The sequence below is a fragment of the Ovis aries genome, chromosome 17 (genome assembly GCF_016772045.2).
Source record: "Ovis aries strain OAR_USU_Benz2616 breed Rambouillet chromosome 17, ARS-UI_Ramb_v3.0, whole genome shotgun sequence".
In the NCBI taxonomy this organism is placed as follows: domain Eukaryota; kingdom Metazoa; phylum Chordata; class Mammalia; order Artiodactyla; family Bovidae; genus Ovis; species Ovis aries.
In genome coordinates, this window is record NC_056070.1 from 61,826,954 (window position 1) to 61,853,621 (window position 26,668).

At 43.2% G+C, this 26,668-nt stretch overlaps 1 protein-coding gene across 2 annotated transcripts in view; it reads right to left on the reverse strand.

Moving 5' to 3' along the window:
* Positions 1 to 26,380, reverse strand: part of RPH3A (rabphilin 3A) — a 272,724-nt gene extending 246,344 nt beyond the window's left edge. The window contains exons 1-2 of one of the 2 annotated variants that reach the window (XM_042234677.2): positions 26,057 to 26,380; positions 5,233 to 5,317 (exon numbers count right to left, since the gene is read on the reverse strand). The gene's annotated coding sequence lies outside the window, so the exon portion shown is untranslated. Of the gene's footprint in view, positions 1 to 5,232; positions 5,318 to 25,894; positions 25,987 to 26,056 lie in introns of those variants that run through there. The other variant, XM_060401249.1, reaches the window with a different exon arrangement.
* Positions 26,381 to 26,668: the final 288 nt, after the last annotated feature.

Genomic DNA, 26,668 nt, shown 5'->3' on the forward strand with positions numbered 1-26,668 from the left:
TTTCCTTCTCCAGGGGATCTTCCTGAACCAAGGATCAAACCAGCATTTCTTATGTTTACTTCATTGCAGGAAGATTCTTCACCCACTGAGCCATCAGGGAAGCCTTTTGCAAAGTTTCAGTTCAGTTCAGTCGCTCAGTCGTGTCCTACTCTTTGCGACCCCATGAAGTGCAGCACACCAGGCCTCCCTGTCCATCACCAACTCCCAGAGTTCACTCAAACTCAAGTCCATCGAGTCAGTGATGCCATCCAGCCATCTCATCCTCTGTCGTCCCCTTCTCCTCCTGCCCCCAATCCCTCCCAGCATCAGGGTCTTTTCCAATGAGTCAACTCTTTGCATCAGGTGGCCAAAGTATTTGTTGAGTTTCAGCCTCAACATCAGACCTTCCAATGAACACCCAGGACTGATCTCCTTTAGGATGGACTGGTTGCATCTCCTTGCAGTCCAAGGGACTCTCAAGAGTCTTCTCCAACACCTCAGCTCAAAAGCATCAATTCTTCGGTGCTCAGCTTTCTTCACAGTGCAACTCTCACATCCATACATGACCACTGGAAAAACCATAGCCTTGACTAGATGGACCTTTGTTGCAAAAGTAATATCTCAGCTTCAATACACTATCTAGGTTGGTCATAACTTTCCTTCCAAGGAGTAAGCGTCTTTTAATTTCATGGCTGCAATCACCATCTGCAGTGATTTTGGAGCCCCAAAAAATAAAGTCTGACACTGTTTCCCCATCTATTTCCCATGAAGTGACGGGACCAGATGCCACGATCTTCGTTTTTTAAATGTTGAGTTTTAAGCCAACTTTTCCACTCTCCTCTTTCACTTTCATCAAGAGGCTCTTTAGTTCTTCTTCACTTTCTGCCATAAGGGTGGTGTCATCTGCATATCTGAGGTTATCGATATTTCTCCCAGCAATCTTGATTCCAGCCTGCGCTTCTTCCAGCCCAGCGTTTCTCATGATGTACTCTGCATATCAGTTAAATAAGCAGGGTGACAATATCCAACCTTGACATATTCCTTTTCCTATTTGGAACCAGTCTGTTGTTCCATGTCCAGTTCTAACTGTTGCTTCCTGACTTGCATATAGGTTTCTCAAGAGGCAGGTCAGGTGGTCTGGTATTCCCATCTCTTTCAGAATTTTCCACAGTTTATTGTGATCCACACAGTCAAAGTCTTTGGCATAGTCAATAAAGCAGAAATAGATGTTTTTCTGGAACTCTCTTGCTTTTTCGATGATCCAGTGGATGTTGGCAATTTGATCTCTGGTTCCTCTGCCTTTTCTAAAACGAGCTTGAACATCTGGAAGTTCACGGTTCACGTACTGCTGAAGCCTGGCTTGGAGAATTTCAAAGTTTACTTCATGTTTAACGTAGAGGCTCAAGCCCTTGGAAATTAACCATGGCTTGCCTTTCACAAGCAGATTCGCATGTGCCAAGTCTTGAGTCCTACCATCTTAGAAGTCAATTTCCCCAAATATCCTAATGAGTTAACATCTCAATTGAAAGAAGTCCTTAATTAATGAAATTAAAAAACTAACCTTGAGAACAAAAGTGTTCCCCAAAGCACAATACAGGAATTTGCTAATTTAACGCAATAAATATTTGCTAAGAACCTACCGTGGGCAGGATAGTAGTTAAAAGGGTATATTCAGTAACTACTGCTTTGTGACAAACCACCCCAAATCTCTAGTTTCAGCCAATGATGGCACTAGTGGTGAAGAACCCACCTGCCAGTGCAGGAGACATAGAGACACGGGTTCAATGCCCGGATCAGGAAGATCCTCTGGAGGAGGGAGTGGCGAACCACTCTAGTATTTTTGCCTGGAGAATCCCATGGACAGGGGAGCCTGGCAGGCTACAGTCCTGGGGGTTGCAAAGAGTCAGGCACAACTCAAGTGACTTAGCACGCACCCACACACATGCAGGTCACCTTATCAAGGATGGGCTCTCCTGGCGGCTCTGCCCGACATCTCTCAACCTCTTCAGCCCAGTGGCAGCATCACTTCCTTCTCACTCTTTGCGCCAAAGTGAAATATCTAACTGAACCCAAAGACCAGAGGTGGGGAAATACAGGGTATACCAAAAATTTTAGGGCAGTTTTAAGCTTTAATAACTTTGGGAGTATAAATGTTATCAACTTATAGAATATAACATGTGAATGTTTAACTTTCTTTTACACTGATTTAGGGTTAAAAATTTCAAATATAATGGCACCCCACTCCAATACTCTTGCCTGGAAGATCCCATGGACAGAGGAGCCTGGTGGGCTGCAGTCCATGGGGTCGCTAAGAGTCGGACACGACTGAGTGACTTCACTTTCACTTTTCACTTTCACACATTGGAGAAGGAAATGGCAACCCACTCCAGTGTTCTTGCCTAGAGAATCCCAGGGACGGGGGAGCCTGGTGGGCTGCCGTCTATGGGGTCACACAGAGTCGGACACGACTGAAGTGACTTAGCAGCAGCAGCAGCAGGGTTAAAAATTCCAAATATAATACTTTTACATTTTGTTTACATCCTTCTCATTGAAGACAGCAAATGTTAACCGAAACAAATCTTGGCTACAAGAAAGAACAAAGAATTAAAGTCCATGATACAATTCTACCAGCCAGTGATAGAGATGAGTTTGCAAGGAGCTAGCACTCTGGCTGGAGTGGTGGATGGAGGACAGTGGGCATTGACTGTGGTGCGGGCTTCCAAAGAGTAGGAAGAAACAAATGTAAAATACATTATTATACATTTCGCTTCTAAAAATAAACATGAACCAGGCAGTACCCTGTTTCATATGCATCATTTACTCCCCACAACAACACAAAGAAGTAAATATCATTAACCCCATTTTACAGACAGTTAAGTTTAAAAATTCGAGAGGGGAAGTGACTTTGCCAAGGTAGCACAGTAAGTGAGGGAAACCAGGTCCATTCCCAGGTCTGTCAGATTACCAAGCTTGTGCTCAGAACCACTTATCTAGATACTGAGCTCCTGAAATCAAGCATAACAGTGATTCAAAGAACAGACAGGGAACTGAAAGTCTTCTTGGAAGAGAAATCCTTTGCCTCTGGGTCCTGGTAATCTGAGTGTGATGGTGATAGGTAGAAAAATAGGAAAGGGAAGAAGAGCACAGAAGTTGGAGGGAAGAGAATGAATCCTAAGGGAAAATTTTTAAATCCCAGGGCATGGGTGGGGAGAAGCAAGTCGACTGTTTTGGCTTCCCAGGAAAGTGAAGATTCTGGGCTGAGCAGCTGGTATTCAATGCAGTGGGCAATAGGGAAGCACTGAAGGTTTTAGAGCAGGAGGGTGACTTCAGATCAAACTGCCTTTCTGTTAGCCATAAAATGAAGCACGTGCTGAGCAAAGAATAGTGTATTTAAGAGACAAGAGATCAGGCCAAAATCACAGCTAGGCATTTGTGGGGGAGAAGAAATTGGAAAGAGGATTCAGGAAGAATAGTTTGCTGGTGTTTGCAGAGCCCTGCTTGGAATCCGTTATTCATCAACTCTAGTGAGGACAGGAAAGCTTCCCTCAGGGGGCCGCAGAAATTCCTGCAAACCCATCAGACATTCTCATTTAGGTAGATGATTAAAAAGCACTTTTTCTAACTGAGTGCCTCTCTTTCTTTTTCTCATGCTATTTAGCATGTCTTCCAATTAACATAAAACTGCATTAGCCAGTTCCTTGAGCCAATGGGAGGGGAAACAAATCACTGCAAACTTCTCAATATGCCCTCCTACACTGCAAAGGAAAAGAAAAGGTAATTATGTACATAAGTGTGTTGCTCAATCTCTGCATGTGAAAAAACAACCCCTTTGGCTTCTATTAATTCTGTGCAACTATTATATAAAATTACTACAGCAAGCAAAGGCAAGCAGGATATAATGAATAGATTTTTTTAGTAAATAGTATGGGTTTGCTGTATAGACAATCTGAAGGTGTTAATTGTTAAGAGATGGAAGGAACCTCGGGAATTACGCAATTGAACCCACTCATTTTAGAAGTGAAGGTAGTTTGAGAGGCCAGGGAATTTCTCCAAGTCACGCAGCAAGTTGAGATCTTGGTATACAGAGAAGTGACTTTATAAGGGCAAGTGTGTTCAGAAATGTAAAGTGGCTTTGAGTGTTGACTACCTTGCAATCGCTAAGCTAAGCATTTTTATGTATCATCTAATCCTTGTAACAGTCCAGTGAAGTAGGTATTGCTTTTAATCCCCATTTTACAGAGGAGAAAACCAAGACTCAAAGAAATAAAGTTGCTTGCCTGAGGACCTACATCTAGTAAATGGTAAAGCTGGAATCTGAACCCAAGTTTAACACAAACCTATGCTCTTTTCACAAGAGTAAATGCAAATTAGAATATTAACTCTGAAACGGATCAGAATACCACCCACAAATATGCTACTTTGACATAAGAACTATCTCAAGCTGAATGCAACTGAAGAAATAGCACACACAGGCAGAGCTCTCTACCCTCCTCTTTCTGTCTAAACATAAGGCATAAGTTTTCCTTGTAAAAGTGAGATGTTTCCACATATAGAAGTGTCCTCTTCTCCCCTACCAAGTAAAGAACCACTTTTATCATTAGAGATTACTTGAGTCTAGTCTGCATAACAAATCTTAATAAGCCTTTGTCTACCATATATTGCCTATCACCTTCGTCCAATTTACCACCCTTATGAAATCCAAATCCCCTTTTTCTTGGACTAGTCACTTCTCCACAATTGATCACTCTTCGCTAAGATGGCATATAAACCCCTGAATTTAACCTTTTCTTTGGGTTTTCACTTGTGTGAAGCCCTTGTACACATAAAAATATTAATATGAATAAAATCTGTTTGTCTTTTCTTCGGTTATCTGGCGCTTGTATTTAATTGCAGTCCCGCAAGACATAACTTAAGAGAGGAGAAGAAAAGTTTTCCCTCCCCTTACAGTTCCAAGACCACAGACTCCTATGGCTCTGTCTACTGTCACACCTCGGAGAAAGGCAGAGGAGTGGCCTGGAGGCAAGAAGGAGTCAGCGCCAAGCAGGTACCCAGAGAACAAAACTACACAGATAAGTGGTGGCTCAACATAGCTTATCCAGAAGATCATATCACTTACCTCCATCTTATTAACGGGTTTTTAGTGAGAATCAGGTGATATGCTGTGTATAAATGACCTTTGAAAACTCTGAAGAGTTATACAAAGGATAAGTTAAATAGACCTTTATAATTATCATTATTTCATCCAAAACTTACCCACAGCGTCAATGATCTTCAAGACGAAGAATCCGGAACAGACGAAGAAAGCTTTCACAGCACTCCAAAATGTTATAAATGCCACCTGATGAAAAAGAAACCCCAAATAGTCACTCAGAGTCTACTGACTCTCAATGGACACACAACTCACACTAAAAGTTACCAGGTTCCCCAACTTCACAAGAGATTCAAAATTCCAATTTAGAATAAGAAGGATGTTGCTTAGATGCGATAGATGATAGGCAGATAGAAAGGGGAAAGCTTTAAAAGCAAATAAAGAGGCTCACAGTCTGGGCATACAGCAAAATAAGCATAAGGGCAAACAGCTCTCCATTCCTCAGTCAGGGAGAAATCACAGTACAGTGAAAAGAAAGAGTGTGGAACCATCTAGAACTATGGTTGCATCTAACCTCTACCACTTACAAACCTCGTGAACTTCGGCAAGTTGACGGCACCTCCCTGAGTTGGTAGTTCTAAAAAAGGTACAAATTCTTTAATACTTCCACCTTCAGGAGGTGTAGAGCCTAATTCTCCTCTCCTAACAAACAGAATAAAGCAGAATTGACAATGTTCACCTACAGAGACTAAGTCTTAAAAGGTATTACGGCTTCCATTGTGGTCTCTGTCTCTCCTGGATCATTCCATGCTGTGAAGTCATGTGGGTAGCTTACGGAAAGATTCATGAGGCAAGGAACTGAGGCTTCTGGCCAAAAACCATGTGAATGGAAGTAAATTTTTCAGTCCCGTCACATCTTCAGAGATTACAGTCTCTGCCACCCTCTGATTGCAACCTCATGAAATTCTCAGCCAGAATCACCCAAGCTGCTCCTGAAACACTGATTCCTCAGAAACTATGGAAGATCATAAATGTTTGTTGTTTAAAGCTGTTCATTTGTTATACAGTGGTCGATAATGAATACACACTGAGCCAGTTTCTCCATCTATCAAATGGGAATAATAACAGATAATAGGGAACATAAATAGGAATGTGTAAGATATCTGGCAGATGCCTGGCATGTGGTCATTGGTGAATACATGTTAGCTTCTTTCCCACCTGCCCCTCAAACACACCTGAGAGTATAACTTTGGAAAGGATGCATAACTGAATTTTATATCATAGGGAAAAAGTTAAATTGTTTCCCTACCCTCTTTTAGAAAGCAAAACAGTTTTTAAAGGGGGGTGATTCTTGGAGTGAAAATGAAAGTGAAGTCGCTCAGTCGTGTCCAACTCTTCGCAACCACATGGACTGTAGTCTACCAGGCTCCTCCATGCATGGGATTTTCCAGGCAAGAGTACTGAGGTGGGTTGCCATTTCCCCCTCCAGGGGATCTTCCCAACCCAGGGATTGATCCAGAAGATCATATCACTTACCTCCATCTTATTAATGGGTTAATAAGATGGGTCGCCCACATTGCAGACAGACGCTTTACTGTCTGAGCCACCAGGGAAGCGTTTCTTGGAATGACTGTCATTAAAATCACCCTCAGTAAGATAGAAAAGTTTGAACGACACATTAGCAAATAGAAACACAGTCCTTGATCTACCAGATATCAGCTTGGCCACTTTACCAGCTGTGTTCCCTTGGAAAAATCACTTAACCTCTCTGAACCTTGCGTTCTGCATATAAATATAGATGACCTCAGGGGTGTATGTTTCAGCCACCTGGAAAATGTACTTATTTATTGATAGAACTTCTCCTACCTTGGGGTTCCAGATGAAAGGGTCAGCTATCGAGAAGGCCAGAGCTGACGACTTGGCAAATGTTGCTCCTTCAGTCATCCACAACCAACAGACACACACACACACACACACACACACACACACAACTAGGCAGCCTGCTGGAGGGTGAGGAGCAGTATATTGCATTCTCTTTTCACGTCAAGACTGCTTTTGGTATGCATTTTAATAAAACTTCTCTTACAAAGAAGTCGGGATTGGAGTAGAAGAGCCCTACGTATGATGACTTGTCTCAGTCCTGCCAGATAAGGTTGGTCCCATTTCTGCAGTAATAAGCATACCTCCTGCCATCGCTTCCTCACACTCACCCCCAAAAGAGCCAGCGGATATCTGGGAGTGTTTGGAGGTGAACAGAATGAAGCCAGGGAAGTGAATGATAATTAAAACACAGGTGGAGAAAGCAAAAAAAAGTGCTCCTTTAACATGCAAATTGAGAGCCAGGAAGCTCCATTTTGAGCCAAGTGGGTTGGGGGTTTTGTTAGTGAGACACTAGGAAGAAATGGAGGTGGGTGGAGAGAAGCTTTGGGTTCAGGAAGATTAAAGAATCTTTAATGGTTGGTAGGGGTGGTGGAATTTTAAGAATACAGAGGGGGTCCCTAAATTCCTTTCCTCATGGCTGGGGTGCAATTTTTAAAAATTACTGTTACCCACTTGAGCTGTATGTTCAAGGTGTGAAATGAAACTATCTCCTGCCGTATCAATAAACAAGAAATGTCACAGCCATCAAATGCAAATTTGTTGTTCAGTCATCCAGTCAGGTCTGACTCTTTGTGACCCCAAGGACTGCAGCACCCCAGGCGTCCCTGTCCCTCACCAGCTCCCGGAATTTGCCCAAGTTCACGTTCATTGCATCAGTGATGTCATCCAGCCATCTCATCCTCTGATGCCCTCTTCTCCTGCCCTCAATCTTTCCCAGCATCAGGGACTTTTCCAATGAGTCATCTGTTCACATCAGATGACCAAGTACTGAAGCTTCAGATTCAGCATCAATCCTTCCAGTGAACATTCAGGGTTGATCTCCCTTAAGATTGTCTGGTTTGATCTCCTTGCTGTCCACGGGACTTTCGGGAGTCTTCTCCAACACCACAGTTCAAAGGCATCAATTCTTTGGTGTTCTCCCTTCTTTACGGTCCAGCTCTCACAACTGCACGTGACCACTAGGAAAACCATAACCTTGCCTGTACGGACCTCTGTCGGCAGAGTGATATCTCTGCTTTTCAACACACTGTCTAGGTTTGTCATGGCTTTCCTGCCAAGAAGCAATCATCTTCTGATTTCACGTCTGCAGTCACTGTCCACAGTGATTTTGGAGCCCAAGAAGAGGAAATCTGTCACTGCTTTCAACTTTTCCCCTTTTATTTGCCAAATGTGAATGAGAGCTCTCAAAACTTCAATCCAGTGGATGCTGCCACCCTCCACGGTGATTGCAGAGGAACTGGGAGAATTCGAGAAGCAAGGCAAACAAGGAAATAGGATGGGCCCCAGATAGCTGAGCGCAGATGAAGGGAATGGATGAAGGGTGAGCCCAGAGGCTTGCATCTTCCTACACACAGAATGCTAAATTCTTAAACTGATACCTGATCTTCAATGTTCAACTGCCTGCTCCCTTTTTTGCAAACTTGTATAGAGCCTGACTTTCCCTCCTGCCTCCTTGGAGCAGTTTCCTCAGAGCTACTGAGATGGAGTCTCCCACGTTCGGAGTCCTAAACGTTCCCATCAAATAAAATAACTCTCTACTTTCAGCTTGTGACTATATTTTTTATTCGACAAAGGACATAAAAGATAATAAATGCCTCCAACAGCAGATTAAGAAATAAGCATCCTGGGCTCCCTAGTGACTTAGTGGTAAAGAATCTGCCTGCCAATGCAGGAGAGACACAGGTTCGATTCCTGGTCCGGGAAGATCTCACATGCTGTGGAGGAACCAAGCCCATATACTACAGCTACTGAGCCTGAGCTCTAGAACCTGGAAGCTGCTGCTACGGAGCCCACGTGCCAAGCGTGGGCTTCTCATTGGGCCACCGCAATGAGATCACGCACCACAACTAGAGAATAGCCCCCACTCTCCACAACTAAAGAAAAGCCTGCACGGCAATGAAGACACAACACAGCCAAAAATAAATATTTTTTTAAAAAAGAAATAAACATCCTAGGATATATGAAGGCTCTTGTGTGCCCCCTCCTCAACCATACCCCCCACCAGCTCCGCTGAGGGAATCTCTGCTGTGAAGTTGGTGTTTTCGGTCTCATGTGTCTCTATACTTTTACTCCCCATGTGTGTAATGTGTATCCCTGACTTTATTCAATTGCTTTGCATAGTTTTAAACTTTATAGAAATAATATTCCATATGCATTTAGGGGCAACTTGCTTTTATTGCTCTCGACATTATGTTTTTTTGGAGGATTCACTCACATTGATTCACAAAGCCCGAGCTCGTTCATTTTCAGTGGCATGAATCTAATGTATATACCCACTTTCCTGTTGATAGGGGCTAATTTACATCCCCACTCCCAAATACACTGTGAAGAAAAGATTATAAAGGGAAACGGATTTAAACACTGAAGGCGTCTGTTTGTCAGAGTGTTGCCACATGAAACGAGCCAAACGATTTTCATATCTACCTCAGAGGGCTTCCATCAGGATTGAGGAACATGATGATAACAAAAGAGAACATTTATCAAGTGCTTATGGCGTGCCCGGCTTCAGGCAAAAAAGTTCTGCATCGATAGTGCATTTAACCTTTAGCGCAACTGTGTTGATGGAGCAGCTCCTGTCATCACATTTTACAGATGAGGACACTGAGGCTCAGAGAAAAGGGAAGTGACTTGCCTGAAGACAAACTGCTTGGAGGAGGCAAGAGTGGCACTTGAACTAAGGTTTCTATGAGAATGCTTCACGCTAGACGCCATGCTAGAAAAGAGCTCAGGGCAGAGTCTGGCACAGAACAAGCCATTCAATCAATGGTAGCTGCTGTTATTAGTAATAATGAACCATTTTTGAGCCAGGCAGGATTATCAGAACTGGCATTAATTATTCAGCTCACCTGGGGAGAGTGACTTGCAGTGGAGCCTGTATTTAAACTAACAGGAGGGAAATAGATGGCAGGGTGGATCTACCTTTCCCATAATCTGATTCTAATTATACCCCCAGGGAGTGCCCTAAATCCATAAACACTGGGAAGCTGCACCACTGTGATTCAAAATCTGAGTTATGCAACCTTTTTCTCTAGGTTCACAGCTCAGGGTGAAGAAATTATGCACTTATTGGAGCCGCAAAGTACAATTCTGAATCCTCCAAGTGTATTAACTCACTCAGGCCTCACAGCAACCAAGGAACTTTTGTCATCCCATGGGACACCCAGAAGCTAAGGATCAGGAGATCAAGCCATAACCTAAAGCCACTGAGTTAGTGACTGTGGTATAATACCATATATACGTTTGGTCTCTGTCCTTGGTTGCTTACACAGAGCTCCCAGAACTCTTGTCATTTCCTAAATGACAGGATGCTGTGTGCTTAGTCACTCAGCTGTGTCCGACTCTTTGAGACCCCATGGACTGCAGCCCGCCAGGCTCCTCTGTCCATGGGACTTTCCAGGCAAGAATACTGGAGTGGGTTGCCATTACCTCCATCCAGGGGATCTTCCCAACCCAGGAACTGAACCCATGCCAACTGTGTCTCCTGCATTGCAGGCAATTCTTTACCCACTGAGCCATCTAGGAAACCCCCAACAGAGTGCTAGGAGCATCTTTTGTTACAGTAGTTGGTCTTAGTCCCCTGTTCTTGACACAAGAGCTTCTAAGACCCTTGGATCTCTGGAGTGATAAGTGTATTTTTATGCTGATGAGATGACAAGTTGATGGGAGCCCCTAGAGAGTTGCAGGATGGAAGCTGGTTATGAAAAGATCAAGACATAATTAGAGGGTTGGAACTTGCAGCCCCAAACCCCTCCCAACCTCCAGGAAGGGAATAAGGGCTAGAGTTGTCAGTTAATCATCAAAAGCCAATGATTTAATCAATCGTGATGTCTGTGATGTGGAGTGTGGACTGTGGACTGCGTTAGTCACTCAGTTGCGTCCTAATCTTTGTGACCCCACGAACTGTAGCCTGCCAGGCTTCTCTGTCCATGGAATGCTCCAGGATTCTGGAGCGGATTGCCATTCCCTTCTCCAGAGGAACTTCCCAATCCAGGGATCAAACCCTGGTCTCCTGCCTCTTTACTGTTTGAACTACAGGGAAGTCTGTGATGGGATCTCCATAAAAACCCTAAACAGCGGAGTTCAGAGAGCTCCCCCTCCCCCTGCTAGAAGGGTGGCACACCCCAACTCTACTGGGGCAGACGCCTCTTCAATTGGCTGTTCCATCAACTAGTTGAGGTATATTACAATGGGTACAGTGTTTCACGAAAGGCAACACATATCAATTTTAATTATACAAAGCAGAACTCCTAGAACCAGAGATAAAGGTGGTTACCAGGGGCTGGGGTAGGTGTGGGAGTGGGGAATGAGTTATTAGCCAAAGGATATAAAGTTTCAGTTATAAGTAAGTTCTGGCGATCTAATATACAGCATGATTTTAATTAATACTATATTGTCTACTTGAAATTTGCTAAAAGAGTAGATCTTTTATTTAAGAATTTTTATTTTATTTTATTTTATTTATATTTTGGCCTCCTGTGAGGCATGTAGGATCTTAGTTCCCTGACCAGGGAACAAACCCACATCCCTGTGGTGGAAGCACAAAGTCTTAACCACTGGACCACCAGGAAAGTCCCAAGAGTAGATCTAAAGTGTTTTCATTACCAACAACAGCAACAACAAAAAGGTAACTATATGAGTTTATGGATGTGTTAATTACTTTGATTGCAGTAATCATTTCACAGTGTATACACATATTAAATCATCACATTGTAGACCTTAAAATCACATTGAACAACCTAAGTATATACAATTTTTACTATACAATGTATACAAAATATACATTTTTGTATATACAATGAATATAGAGTATATATAATGTATACAAAATATACAATATAACGCAGTAAAGCTAGGTGGAAAATAAAATTCAATTTTTTCTTTAATTTTATGATTTTCTTTTCATATTTCAGAGGCCACTTTTTTTTTAGTGTGCAAATATTGCCACAGGCCTTTGTAAGACTCATAAGCTCCTAGCACTGATATCACAATACCAGATGGATAAACCAGATCTCATCTCAGATACATGAATAGAAAGTCAACTTTCTCTTATTACACAGACACCATGACTCACTTTTGTCTTCCTCCATGTTGGCCCTTCTAATGTGTCAAAGCCAACGTGGCGGGCGATATGGAAAGATGCTGGCAGCAGAGCACCAGGAAGACAGAGGGTTAATGGCTGCCCCACCCCCACTCCCCGGAAAAGAGAGGCTAATTGCTGGCATCTAAAACGTCTGATGGGAAGATGTCACACATCTGTGATACCAATTAACCTCACCTCTAAGAAACTGTCATCGCTGCCAATACTAGAAAATGACTATCATCCTAATTACAAGGACTGTACAGAGGCCGGGGTTAGGCAAGGAGGTTTCTAGCTTCACCTCCTCCTGGTTAGTTTCCTATTCTGTTTGGCATCCTTGCAACACATTACACTTGGGTTCCACCTCTTCCTTAAAGCTTTCCCCATGTAAATCATTTTTACTGAGCACTTATTATACGCCAGGCACCACACTAAGTACATTCTCCTCCTCCTCCCACCCACTTCACTTATTCATGGTCCCTGGCTGGTAAGATCTCTTAAGTTTCCAAACTCGGTCTAGGTTTCTCTACGGAATTCAATTCTGGCTGTGTACTCCCCCAGAGGAGCTGTCTCTCTTGACTCCCACTATCCAAACTCACAAAAGACCAATGTATAAATCAGAGGGCCAGTGTACTGACTGCTGTTGAGACTCAGAAGTGCTTAGGGAAGAAAAGTTCATTTTCTTCACCAAGCACATTTTCTTCCTGTTACAAACCTGTACCAGAAAACATAGTATACACTACTGCTGTCCCTCTCACTATCCCTTGCACACTGATGTGACAACTTCTGTCAATACCTATGATTCATTACCAGGTCTTTCTCTGGCTGCTGAAGCCTGCTAAGCCAGTGTTCAGAATGCATCAGGAGTAGCCCTTCAATAATGACTGGTGTGAGTAAAGGACATGTTCTTCCTCACCCACACAGCTTTGCACACCATGAGGAACTGTGAAGCACGTGCTATACAGCCTCCCAGTTGCCCTCAGCAAGATGCTACTGCTTACTGCCCTTCTCTGTCTCAGTTCCCTGCCCGACTAGTGCTTCGTGGAATCACCTATCAGATAAACTCCTTGCACTGAAACCCTGTCTCAGGGTCTGCTTTTGGGGGGACCCAGCTTCCCAGGTGGTGCTAGCAGTAAAGAATCCGCCTGCCAAATGCAGGAGATGCAAGAGACATGGGTTTGATCCCTGGGTCGGGAAGATCCCCTGGAGGAGGAAATGGCAACCCACTCCAGTATTCTTGCCTGGAAAATTCCATGGGGAGAGGAGCCTGGTGGACTACAGTCCGTGGGCAAAGAGCCAGACATCACTGAACAACTAAGCACAACTCTGCACAAGCCTCATAACCTTGAGGCCCTGCATTCTAGGCATTTGCCAATGTATAAACAGGCTCTTTTGCTTACTAGTCTAGGAACGCTCTTGTGGACAGTTCTGGGCACATACACTGACCTGTCTGGAGGCCCTGGACTCAATTCTACAGATCCTCAGTTAACACAGCCTCTCTTCAGAAGACAACCCAATTGATCAGCTTTTTGTGCTTTTAATGACAATCCCCATTCAGGCACCTTCTGACATAGGTAGGAAGGGTTCTAGGCTCTCCTAACTCATCAGTCACACACATACCCCCATCCAGGCTTCCCTGATAGCTCAGTTGGTAAAGAATCTGCCCGCAGTGCAGGAGACCTGAATTTGATCCCTGGGTCGGGAAGATCCCCTGGAGAAGAGAAAGGCTACACTCTCCAGTATTCCAGCCTAGAGGATTTCATGGACTGTATAGTCCATAGGGTCGCAGAGTCGGACACAACTGAGCAATTTCAAAGTTTTAGGATGGTCATTTACTTTTTTCTTATAACAGATTCTTAAATACATTAAAAAACAGTCCCATTTTTATAGTAATTAAAACATGACAAATAAAGACCCTCTTGAACACCACCTTTCTCCAGGAATCTCAGTTCCCTTTTCCTCTCCCCTGTAGTCAGTTTGCTATACACATTTCCAGTCTTTTCCTGTGAGTTTACACAGATATATTAAGTCATGGAAATATATGGGTGAGGTTAACATAAATGGTTGAACTACTCCAATATCTGAGCAAGCACAGTTGGCTTCCTCAGATACTGCGACAAACAGGGAAAGAGGAGGGAGAAAGCTGTTGGTGGTCAAACATCAAATACAGACTCCGACTCTTTATTATACTTGATTTATGTCAACTTGGGTAAGCACTTCGCTGCATAAAACACATATCCTCTATATCAATAGACAGTCACTAATCAATTTACCTTCGACTCTGACTTTAGCAGATCATATCGGGTTAAACTTGTTTCTGCTCCTGACTTTATTCCCCCATATGAAAAACTGTTAAGGAAACCAACCTAGTGAGAGATACATCTAAGTTAATTACTCATCTTTTCTGAGTAATTATTTTATATAGGAACTATTCCGAGAACTTTTGCCTTAGTTAACTCTTTGCCATAAAACAATTCTCTGAATTAATGGTTTTTATTATCCCTATTCCATCGGAGAGGAAACTGACATATAGAGGGGTAAAATGATTTGATTTGCATAGCCAATAAATGGCAGACATAGAACTCAAAGCCAGGCTGTTCAGATCTAGAGCCCAAGTTCTTAATCACTATGCTGAAATGTGGACTCCTTCAGGAGAGTGGCAAATACATGGTCCCATGTATTTGTGCAACTCCAAGACCACCTAGAATGCAATGTGAATGACATCCTCTAGACTTGTGAAACAAATTGGGTCTTGTGTGCACCTAAGAATGCCTGGCATATAGTAAGTACTCAATAAACATTGGTGACTTCATTAATAACTTTACATATAACAGTAAAAACAAAGCAGCATTATATTATCCATGAGGATATAAAAACCAATACAATAAAATCAGCTAAAGAGCTCCAGCTCACACATTGAACATTATCTCAACATTCATGTCAACAGCCGCTGAGGAGAAATTGCCCTCTACTCATTAGAATGAGAGCACCAGGAAGGCAGAAACTGGAAGAATAAATGGATGGATAGGTGGGCGGATGGATGAATGAATGAACGGATGAATGCCTGTGGATTATTGGATGAATGGTGGGGTATACGGATGGATGAATGACTGCATGAATGAATGGATGGATGACAATAGAATAAACAGGTGGGTGGGTAGGTAGATAGGTGACATGAGCAGTTAAAATCATGAACTCTTTAGTTAGACTGCCTGGGTTCATAGCCTAACTCTGTAAATTATTCCAGGAATAAATATGGAATTAAAGAGCCTGGAAAGCAACCCAAAATTAGACTCCAAGAAGGAACAGATTATGTGAATGAAATAATAATCAAACACCAGAGCCAGAAGGAACTGATTTAATCAAACATCTACCTAGTCCTACTGGAAACACTGGGATTCGGAGAGAGAAAACTACTTGTCCAAGATGACACAGTTGATTAGTGGCAGTAAGGACCCAAGTTCAAACTTTCTGACTCTCTTTTATTCAACAAAAATACATTGAGTACCTACTATGCTCCAGGCAGTGTACTAGATGCTGGAGATATCACACTGAGCAAAACAGACACAGGAACTATTCTTAGGGCAGTTAAAGTCCGATGAGAAGTTATGTGGGATAATGCTATATGGGAGGAGTACCAGGATTTGGGGGATCATATAACAGTGAGAAGGCAATGGCACCCCACTCCGGTACTCTTGCCTGGAAAATCCCATGGATGGCAGAGCCTGGTGGGCTGCAGTCCATGGGGTCGCTAAGAGTCAGACACGACTGAGCGACTTCCCTTTCACTTTTTCACTTTCATGCATTGGAGAAGGAAATGGCAACCCACTCCGGTGTTCTTGCCTGGAGAATCCCAGAGACTGGGGAGCCTAGTGGGCTTCCATCTATGGGGTCGCACAGAGTCGGACACGACTGAAGCAACTTAGCAGCAGCATAACAGTGAGAAGCACTCTAACCTGGTGATCAGGTAAGACTTCCTTGAGGAGGCATTATAGTTAATACCTAGAGACAATTGAAAAGATGGATAGGAAGCCTTCTGGCAGAACTATGTATTAAATAGTTCTATGACCCTGAGCAAACTACCTAATTTCCCTGGACCTCATTTTCCTCATTTTTAAATGTGGAAAATAAATAACAAAATAGATAGCACTCAATAAATGTTAGTTCTCAACCACCTGAGAAGTTCCCTTGCTCATTATTTCTAATAGAGAATGTATCAGTCAGCTTAGGCTAGGTTATGCTGCAGTAACAAATACACTAAAACCGCAGTACTTTAGTACAATAAAAATTTACTCTCCCCTAGCACAGAGTCTGCTGTGGTTCCAGGTAACTCAGAAATCCAGGTGAAAATAGTGCTCTGATTCCACATTTTCAACATGAGGCCTTCACAATTCACACAGCAGGAAAAAAGTACCCAGAGTACTCATAACCATTCCTATGCCTAAGCCTGGAGGTGACTCACACTCTCTGCTCATAGACCATCAGCCAGAACTAGCCTCAAGGCTCCACTTAAGTGCAAAGGGACCAAGAATGCAGCCGAGAACATGGGCTGTCTGATGAGCATTACTGTCTCTGCCACAGTGGGGATACACACAAGGACATAATTACAATTCCGATATGTGCCAGCAAGGGTCTGACTGTGGATGGGCTGGCCAAGGCTCCTGAATTAAGACTTCAGAAGTCAGCAGACACATGTATAAAACCACAGAGAAAAAAGAAATAAATGACTGTCCATCACAGAACTGTTCTCAAAACCAGGGTAGGAGTCTTGAGAGTTATCCATCCCTGTAGCCTGGCCGCAACCAAGCAATGATTTCATTTCTAAGCACAAATCACTAAAACACAATGCAGAGCACAGAAATTCAGCCACACAATTCCCACAACACCTGTAAAAACAGCCTGACATAGCACAATGCCCAGGATTTATTTACTGGGTCCTGCTCTGAGTAAAAAGCTCAGCATATCATGACCTGTGCCTAACCAGTACCTGGGTTCAGCTCAGATCCAATAAGAATCAACAGAGGTCTCAAAGGAGAAAGATGGCCTCACAGGACTGGGACCAATAGGAGACACTGACTGACTTAAAGGGGCAGTTGCTCCTCAATACCACCTAAGCATTACTACTTGGGATTATTTTTAAATTTCTAAGAGAAGTTGGAGATCTGGATTTTTCTGTGAGATCTCTTTGATTTTTGTAAAGTGGGAACTAAATAAAGTTATTAAAAATATTCTTCAAGTTGAACAAAACACATCTGTTGTCCGGATTCATCCAGTGGGGCTGCAATGGAACAGGCCTGCTGTGAAGCCAGACTTCAATTCTCTCTATTCAGACTCTGAAAAAAATGTAGCCTGGAGCCTTCAGAAAATGAGTCATCCCACCATCAGTAGCGTTAAAAGAGAAAAGCTGCCATCAACCAGTATGACACCAGTTAGGGAGTGGTTATGTAAATTAAGTTGCCCAGTGAAATATTATGTACCCATTAAAGATGTTGTTCATGAAGACAGGAAGGACAGACAGACATGCATAGGGAGGAAATGCTAACAGAAAAGCATATAAACCTGTTATTATGTACAATGAAAATAATCTGCATATCAAAACTGTATAGCAAAAAAAGATGAAAAGAAATGCACCAAAATGTTCATGGCAGTTCTTTGGGTGTTAGAATTATGGAGAGTTTTCATTTGTTCTTTTTATTTCTCCTCAAATCATTTAGTGAGTTTGTCCTTTTCATAACAGGAGGGAAATACATATTAAAAATTAAGCATTTGTTGGTGTGTGCATGAAAGAATTTTAGACCTCGGAAAAAATGTTAGAGGTCATCAAGTTCAAAACTTCTGACTCAACAGAAGAGGAAATTGAAGCCCAGAGAGGTTGAATAACTTTCCCATGGTCACACAGCAGCAAAGCCAGAATTAAACTCAGCTATCTTGATGTCAGTCTGGGTTCAGGTATAGCAGGCTATTGACCCAGACATAACATAGAGGAAAGGAAAATTTAAAAGGAAAAGGAAGGCAGGAGGAAGGGAGGGGGGGAAGGAAAAATCTTAAAACTTCCCAAGCTACCTATTGTTTTTCCTAAACATTTCACATTATCTCTAGACCTGCCCGTTTCCCTAAAGGCTGACGATCTTAATTTTGCCAAGACTCTGCAAAACATTTCCTCTCTGTAATATTCCCCAAGGGAGGAAAACTTGCAGGAAGTAACCAAAGAACAATTTTTACCTTCTAACTTAATTACTGCTACTTTCTTCTATTAGGGAGCTCACCAAGAACTAAGATTTAAATGTTCCCCCCTCTAAGCTGGTGTGTAATGAGTGGACACAGAATTAAGAAAAGTTAATTTTGAATGTTAGTGTAATTCCTGTGGGAGAATACACTTCTATAATTTACCTCCCTGATCCATCAGTGCTTTGCCAGTTTTAGGAATTTAATATTTTAGTCACATCTCACATCTTGCAAACCACTCTGCACAAATTTGCTAATAAAAAGACTATTTTTCTAAAAGTTAGCAAGCCAGCTAACTTCCCCCTGCCGCTGTGATATACAAAATACAAAAATTATGTTAGCTAAGCCCTGGATTAGGGCTTCCCTGATAGCTCAGTTGGTAAAGAATCCGCTTGCAATGTAGGTGACCCTGGTTCAATTCCCAAGTCTGGAAGACCCCCTGGAGAAGGGATAGGCTACCCCTTGGAGAAGGGATCGCCTATCCCTTGGAGAAGGGATATCCCCTGCAAATGGGATAGCCATGAAATTAAAAGAGGCTTACTCCTTGAAAGAAAAGCTATGACCAACCTAGACAGCATATTAAAAAGCAGGGATATTATTTTGCTGACAAAGGTCCATCTAGTCAAAGCTATGGTTCTTCTAGTAGTCATTTATGGATATGAGAATTGGACTATAAAGAAAGCTGAGCGCCGAAGAATTGATGCTTTTGAACTGTGGTGTTGGAGAAGACCCTTGAATGTCCCTTGGACTGCAAGGAGATCCAACCAGTCTATCCTAAAGGAAATCAGTCCTGAATACCCATTGGAAGGACTGATACTAAAGCTGAAACTGCAATATTTCGACCACCTGATGTGAAGAACTGATTCATTGGAAAAGACCTTGATGCTGGGAAAGATGGAAGGCAGGAGGAAAAAGTGATGACAGAGGATGAGATGGTGACGTGGCATCACTGACTCAATGGACATGAGTTTGAGCAAGCTCCAGGAGCTGGTGATGGACAGGGAAGCCTAGCATACCATAGTCCATGGTGGGGGTCACAAAGAGTGGAAACGACTGAGCGACTGAACTGAACTGAAGCCCTTGATTAAAATGGCCTCATATGGAGGGGACTCTTCCTAAAGTCATAGCTTGTTGAAAAAAGCTGGGGGGGTCGCTAATAGGAAAGATGGGGTATTAGGGATGGGGTAAGGAAGCCAGGGGAGACAGAAAGAGGCAGAGAGATATCCTGGTGGTCCAGTGGTTACGACTAGATGCTTTCAGTGCTGGGGCCATGGGTTTGATCCCTAGTAGGGGAACTAAGATCCCACAGATTGTAGGGTGTGGTCAAAAAAAAGAGGAGAGACAGAAAGAGTCTAATATAAAGTTCATAGAGAGAAACGGAGAGATAAGCAGAGAAAGACAGACAAAAAGAGTGAGACACAGGCAGACAAAGATATATAGACACAAAGAGAGGTTGAGAGGCAGACAGACAGGAAGACAAAGAAACTGACAGAGAGCAATGGAGTAAGAGGGGAAGTGAGAAGTGGGTGCCCATCTTCCTTCAACCTTAAAGCCCTCATCACGTCATCATCATCACAGCAGCAAACCATAATCACTCTGTCACCCGGGTTCAGGGTGTCCAGTGAGATTGAGAGCAAAGTCAAAATAAAATGGGTTGTTAGGATCCCAGGCAAGACAGGAAGAGAAGGACCGACACAGCTTTCAGGCAGAAAGTTAGACTCCCAGGACTCTGAGCCTTGGACGTGGAGGCAAGTCTTCTGGTGCTTTCTAGGAAAGCTGGTCCCCAAAGCATCCATTTTCTGCCCCTTGCCCAGAGAGTACTAACAGGGAATGAGGGTGAAGCTTCATGTGGCTCTGAAGCACTTCCTATTACATGGACTAATGCCTGCAGGCCAGGGAAATGCCAGGCTCAAAACCTGTGTGCTCTTTCTCTCCACTGTGACCTGAATGCATCACACATGTTCATCAGCACAAACTAAAGCTTTTCTGTCCCCCAGACTTCACTGGTCTTCACAAACTTGAAATTTGCCCTAGATTTTTCTCTTTCAGCTTATATTTACACAGGAAAAAAAAATAGCGATAATAATATCAGCAGGCAGGTTTTGACCACTGATTGTGTGGCAGGCATTGGGCCACACTTTACAAGAATTATGTCATGTCGTGCTCACCACAAAACTCTTTACGTTTTAGTAACAGTATTTTTTAGGTAAGAAAAGTGTGACTCAGTTATGTTTTGTTTAAGAGCACATTGCTAATGGGCCAGGTAGAAAAGATTTGAACCCATGAACCAGCTCTTCACCACACTGCCTCTAAGTCTCTGCTGTGAAGGTTCATTCAGTTAAAGAATGCAGTTCCAGGGAATTACCTGATGGTTCAGTGGTTAGGACTCTGCACTTCCACTGCAGGGGAGCATGGATATGATCCCTGGTCCAAAAACTAAGTTCCCACAAGCCACACAGCCAGAAAAATTAAAAAAGAGTATGATTCCAAGTACCCAAGAAAATGGTTCCTGAAATTGCCATGCTCCCTTCCTCAACAGGGCTTTGCATAAGTAATTTAATTAATAAATTACTTATTAAAAGAGTGAATGAAATAACTAGAAATATATGTTAAAATCAAAATTAGAAGTATGAAGATGGGGAAATGCTGTAAGAATCAGCTAAGGGGGTTGAAAGTAGTTGCCTCTAAGGATGGACTAGGAAAGAAGTGGGAAATATGATTATTCTGTTATAAATATGTGATAATTGACTTCTCAGCTATATGGATGTATTATACCAATACAGTTAAATCATAAAAATTAAAAGCAATGACTTTACTGGAATTTTTTAAAATATAAGAAGAAAGATGAAAGGGAAGGAGAGAGGAGTTTTTCAAATGGGAAGAGAATGGAGCGGTGAGGGAGGGGAGGATGTCGGGGAAGACACATCCCAGAGAGCAATCCATGCAGTTCAAAGGGTCTGGGCTTGTGCTTAGTCACTCAGCTGTGTCCGACTCTTTGAGACCCCATGGACTGCAGCCCATCAGGCTTCTCTGTCCATGGGATTTTTCAGGCTAGGATATTGGAGTGGGTTGCCATTCCCTCCTCCAGGGGATCTTCCCAACCCAGGGATCAACCCAAGACTCCTGCATCTCCTGCACTGCAGGCAGATTCTTTACTGCTGAGCCAACAAGGAAGCCCTGGGTACCCACAATCTAATTCTCAGAATGAGGAGTCACTGCCAACCTTGAGCTACACAGTGGAATGGAAGGAGGCCTCTGAAATTGTATACAAAATGAAGTCACATGTGAATTTCCCAGGTTCAATAAGCTTCTCTTTAAAAGAAACCATGGAACCATGCAGGCATATCAGCCACTCACACTTTAATCTGAACTAACCACTTTCTGACAGCTAGGAGTTGCAAACTCAACTGCTTACAGGGTTCAGGCATAAAATGTCCAGATTATCAAAGGAAGCTGTGATGAAAGGTTCAGTTCAGTTCAGTTAGGAACTAGTAAGTAAACAAGGTAAAAAAAAGTTTTTATATGTTTTTAAAAATGGAAAGAGTTCATGTAAAGTTCTAAATTTCTGACTCTGTCCGCCAAAATACAGTAACGCTGAGCCTGTAGTTTCTCATGGTAATGATCGCCCAGAGCTGAGTTGCAGCTGCTCCCTGTATAACAGGGAAGAGCAAATCTGACTTGATAGTGGCTCTACTGGTATTTCTTTAACCCCTGTATTCTATTGCTTTTGCTACAGATTAAGAATGTTGCCTATAGTCCAAAATATACTGGATAGCCCATTTCCAAGCCTCTGTCCTTTAAAGGTATAACAAATTTCCATCATATAGAGATGAAAAAACTGTAAAACAGTAACATTGCTCATGTTGGAAGTTTACAGGAATATGGTGACCTGACCTATACGGACAGCTGCATAAACAAAGGATTCTCACAGGGTGAAGTTTGCAATAATCAACCACTCGCCTTTGAGCATAGAAGCAGCCTGAATGCTAACTTGGGTAAGATGTTGTTGTTGTTTTTCCCTCTAGGAAGAATTTTATTGTCAAGTAATTCCCTTAGGGAACAAAGCCTTCTGAGAAGTCTGAAGCTCACTTCCCCTTTCCTTCTGTGATTTAAGATGGTTCTTTGGGACACTAGACTACCATCTTCTTGGTCTGCTGGCTTTCCAAATAAAGTCACTATTCCTTTTGCCCCAACAACTCATCTGCCAATTTATTGGCCTATCATGCAAGCAGCAGTATGAGCTTGAACTCACTAACATCTATAGATGGAGCATGTACTCTCCAACTCATCACATCCTACCACTCTTGTATTTTCCTGGCCCATCCTACTTTACTTGTTGACATTTTATGCCTGAACCCTGTAAGCAGTTGAGTTTGCAACTCCTAGCTGTCAGAAAGTGGCTAGTTCAGACTAAAGTGTGAGTGGCTGATATGCCTGCATGGTTCCATGGTTTCTTTTAAAGAGAAGTTTATTGAACCCATCAAAACTCTTAATGATGAAATTCATAGGCCATCTATTTGAGTCCCTCAGACCATGTTTATACATCTCACTTTTTCTCGCATTCAGATTAGACCAACAGAAATCCAGCTCCAAGCATTCTCCCTCCAAAACACTTCTGTAGACCTTCCCAGATTTCTCCACAATCTATTGTTATTGTTAATTTAGTTTGGATTGGCTGATTTTGGCTTGTTTGATTTTGGAGTCTTTGATTGGGTAGTTGGTTTTTTGTTGTTGTTGTTTTTGTTTTCCATGGGGTTTTTTTGGTTTGGTTTTTGCTATTTTAAGACAAATTACTAGCTGCTGGCAGTCATAATTTTGCCTGTCAAAAGAATCTTGGCCTCCAAGAAAATGGGGAATCAGTAGCTCCCTTTGATTGACACATACTTTTGAAAGCTTCTGTTTGCTTCCCTAGCTCTGAGGTAACTATCGAAGACAGCCATTATTGCTGGGGCCACACTGAGAAAAGCCCTGTTACCTTTCCATAACAAAATGCTGCGCACTTTGAAACTGTCTCATGCTGGGCCCATTTTCCTAACTGTTTGGCACCTGCAAAGGGACAAGATGACTTTGAATTGAGGGGTAGTGGTGAGAAAAACAAAGGGGAGTAAAGTCAAAGACTGTGATGTTCTTTATATCAGAAGTGTGCAAACAGTGACTTCCATTGCAGTTCAAAAGGAGGGAGATTCCTTGCCTGAGGCTGGTGTCTAAGAGACTGAATCTCTACTTCACTTGAGTCAATTACATTTGATTCAGTATTTCCTAAGCATCATTATGTGAAATGCAGTATGTCTGACTTATGAGGATGCAAAGATGAGGAAGACAGAGCCACAGTTCTCAAGGAACTTGCAGTCTAATAGGAGAGATCAGACAAAAACTCTAAGAATGATAAATAAATAAATACAGTTTCCAATTACATAATCCTTTCCTAACAAACATTTATTCCCACTATTCTTGGTAACCACTACCATGTTCCCAATTTCAAGCTATTTGGTCCAGGAGAGCCCCCTGAGAGAAAGATAATTTCAACTATACTAGATGAGCCCCTGGATCAAGCCGTACCTGAAACTTTCCCCCTTAGTCTTTTCTGAGCCTTCAAGCTGTAAAAATCCCTGTTTGTTTTGCATAAGCAGCTTTAAGTTATCTTTTTAACTGAAAGAATCCAGACTAATAAAAACATATACAAATACTCTTACTTATATTATCTCATTTCATCTTCAAAGCAATTCTGTAAGAGTTACAAGAAGGAACTGTTCAGGGGCCTGTAAAGGGATAAGACTGGTGTGAACAATGCCGGTTCTATCATGTAACCTGATCAAACCTTCCTAAAGGAAATACTTAGTCCACCAAATTATCTTGGGCCAGACCAGAGCTTTAGGGTATCAAAGGCATGAAATTCAACTCTAAGATCAATAGAAGATTATGAATCTGGAGACATGAAGATCTATCTGGAAGGAGACTAATATAACTTATCCAGGCAAAAAAGGCCTAGAGCAGTGTCTCTCAAACTTTGATATGTATATAGATCAACTGGGGATCTCATTAAAATCCAGGGTCTAATTCAGTAGGTCTAGGATGGGGCCTGAGATTCAACATTTATAACCAGCTTCCAAAAGATACTGATACAGATGCTGCTGAACCAGGACCACACTTTGAAGAGCCAGGGCTCAGATCAGGGCAGTGACCACCCAGACATGTTTAGGACAGAGGTAGCTACTGAACATGTTTTATTTGGCTCACACAGTAATTAAAAAAAAAAAAGTTACTATATCAGTTTCTCTATTTGTGTGTTTGAAACTTCCCATTATAAAAAGTGTTTTAAAATTTAAGTCAATTGTCAAAATCTAAAGATGACTTTACAAAAATGTCCCACTTTCTTCTTCTCAAGAAATCAGATGATCTGGCCACACTGGGCTCACAATCCTGCTTGGAAACATGAATCTCTCTGGTGGGGCTCCAAGTTGATTCCACAGTCCATCTGCTCAGCACAATGGTTCAAAGTCTGGAACCTGGACCCACCCTGTCCATCTGGTCCTGACCTGGTACTTCTTACCCATGTGATTTTGGGCAAGTAACTTTCACCAGCTTTCCTATCTGTGAAATGGGATGATAACAAGTAGCAACCTTGAGGTAGCGTGAGGATTAAGTAAATGGATATGTGTAAAGCTCTCCAGAGAGTGCCTGGTATCCAGTTGGGACCAGGTAAGGCTTGGTATCATTATTTATCTCCTGGTCCTTGTATGCACCTGAGTTTGCCATCCCTGGTTTAGAAGATGAAATTTCAAGAATATTGTCAGTGGGTGAGGCCAGGAAGACCCCCTCTGAGTATGGAAACCACTATCCCTGGGGTGAGAAGTGAAGACCAGGGTAACAGCCTGATACACACAGGCTGATGTTCACTGGCCCTTAAGAGTCCAGATAACAGCACTTTCTGCATCTCCCCTCTTCCTCTCCCTCTGAAAGACCGCTGACTAAGGCCCAAGGAGGGAGAAGTGTCCCAGTTGATGCCAGGCAACCCCCGGGACCTATGGAGAAGGCGTGCACCCAACACAGGAGGCTACCGAGGCCAGGTGCCAACCCCCTGCCCACCTGGGGAAGAGGGGCACCGCTGGAGACACAGGCCACTGAGCCCCAGGGACCAGTTGCTGGCGACCACCTGTTTTCCGCGGAGACGCTGCCACTAGCACACCCTTTGGGGACCCGCCCCCCAAATTCCGGTCGGATCCCGCCGTCCAATACCGTAGTCACCCCACCCTCAGTTCTAGCGCATCCTCCAGCTCCAGCTGGCCCCGAGGACATCGTCCTGCGTTCCCCTCCCCACCCCAAATAACACCCCACTCTCCCGGACTCAGCGCTCGAGGAGGTAGGACCTGCGGTGACCAGTCCCCTCCCCCTGACCAAACCCCTTCCCCGCCAGCCCACCTTACCCTCCCGCAGCAACGGAGAGCCCGCGTCTCTCGTCCTCCTCCTCCAGCCTTGTCGCCTCTGCCACCGCCGCCACCTCTGCAAAGCCACCTGCGCGTGACCCTCGATCACCAACACCCTCCCCCACCAACCCCCCACGTACACACCCGCGTTTGCGCTCAGACCTTAGATGTGGAGCAGTGCACGAGGGGAAGCTCAGAAAGGGTTAAGGAGCCAAGCTCAAAGATCAGGAAGACCATCTCCCTCCTCCATCCCCTCTCCACCACCGCCTATAAGTTGTCTCTGCAGTTGGGCTTCTTGGCTGGCAGAATCCATTCACCCACTCCGCCTTCCTCCATTCAGTCATTCACTCATGTTGCTTGTCCCCAGATACACAGTGGTCTACCGCCACTGGTGGAAGGCAGGCGGGGAAGCGGGGAGGCACGGGGGGTGGGGGGGGTCACTTGCTGTCCCTCTAGGAGCACTTTCTCCCCCTCCTAAATATCCTCAAAGAGAAAACCAGGAAAGGTGGAGTTGGGCTGGAGTGGAGGAGTCAACTTTCATTTTCACTCTCAAAAGGAACTGCTGGCTAGAATGAGCAAGATTTTTAATCAGTGACTTAAAGGGTGCCTAAGATGGACTTTTAGCCAGTTTATTTAACCCCTCTGGGACCAAACAAAGTAGAGTGGATGTTGGAAGTATTATTAAATGCATTGTCCTATGTAAGTCTTAATAGTGTCTGGCACACAGTGGGCACTCAATCATGATAGCTATTATTATTGCCCACTGCATTCAGC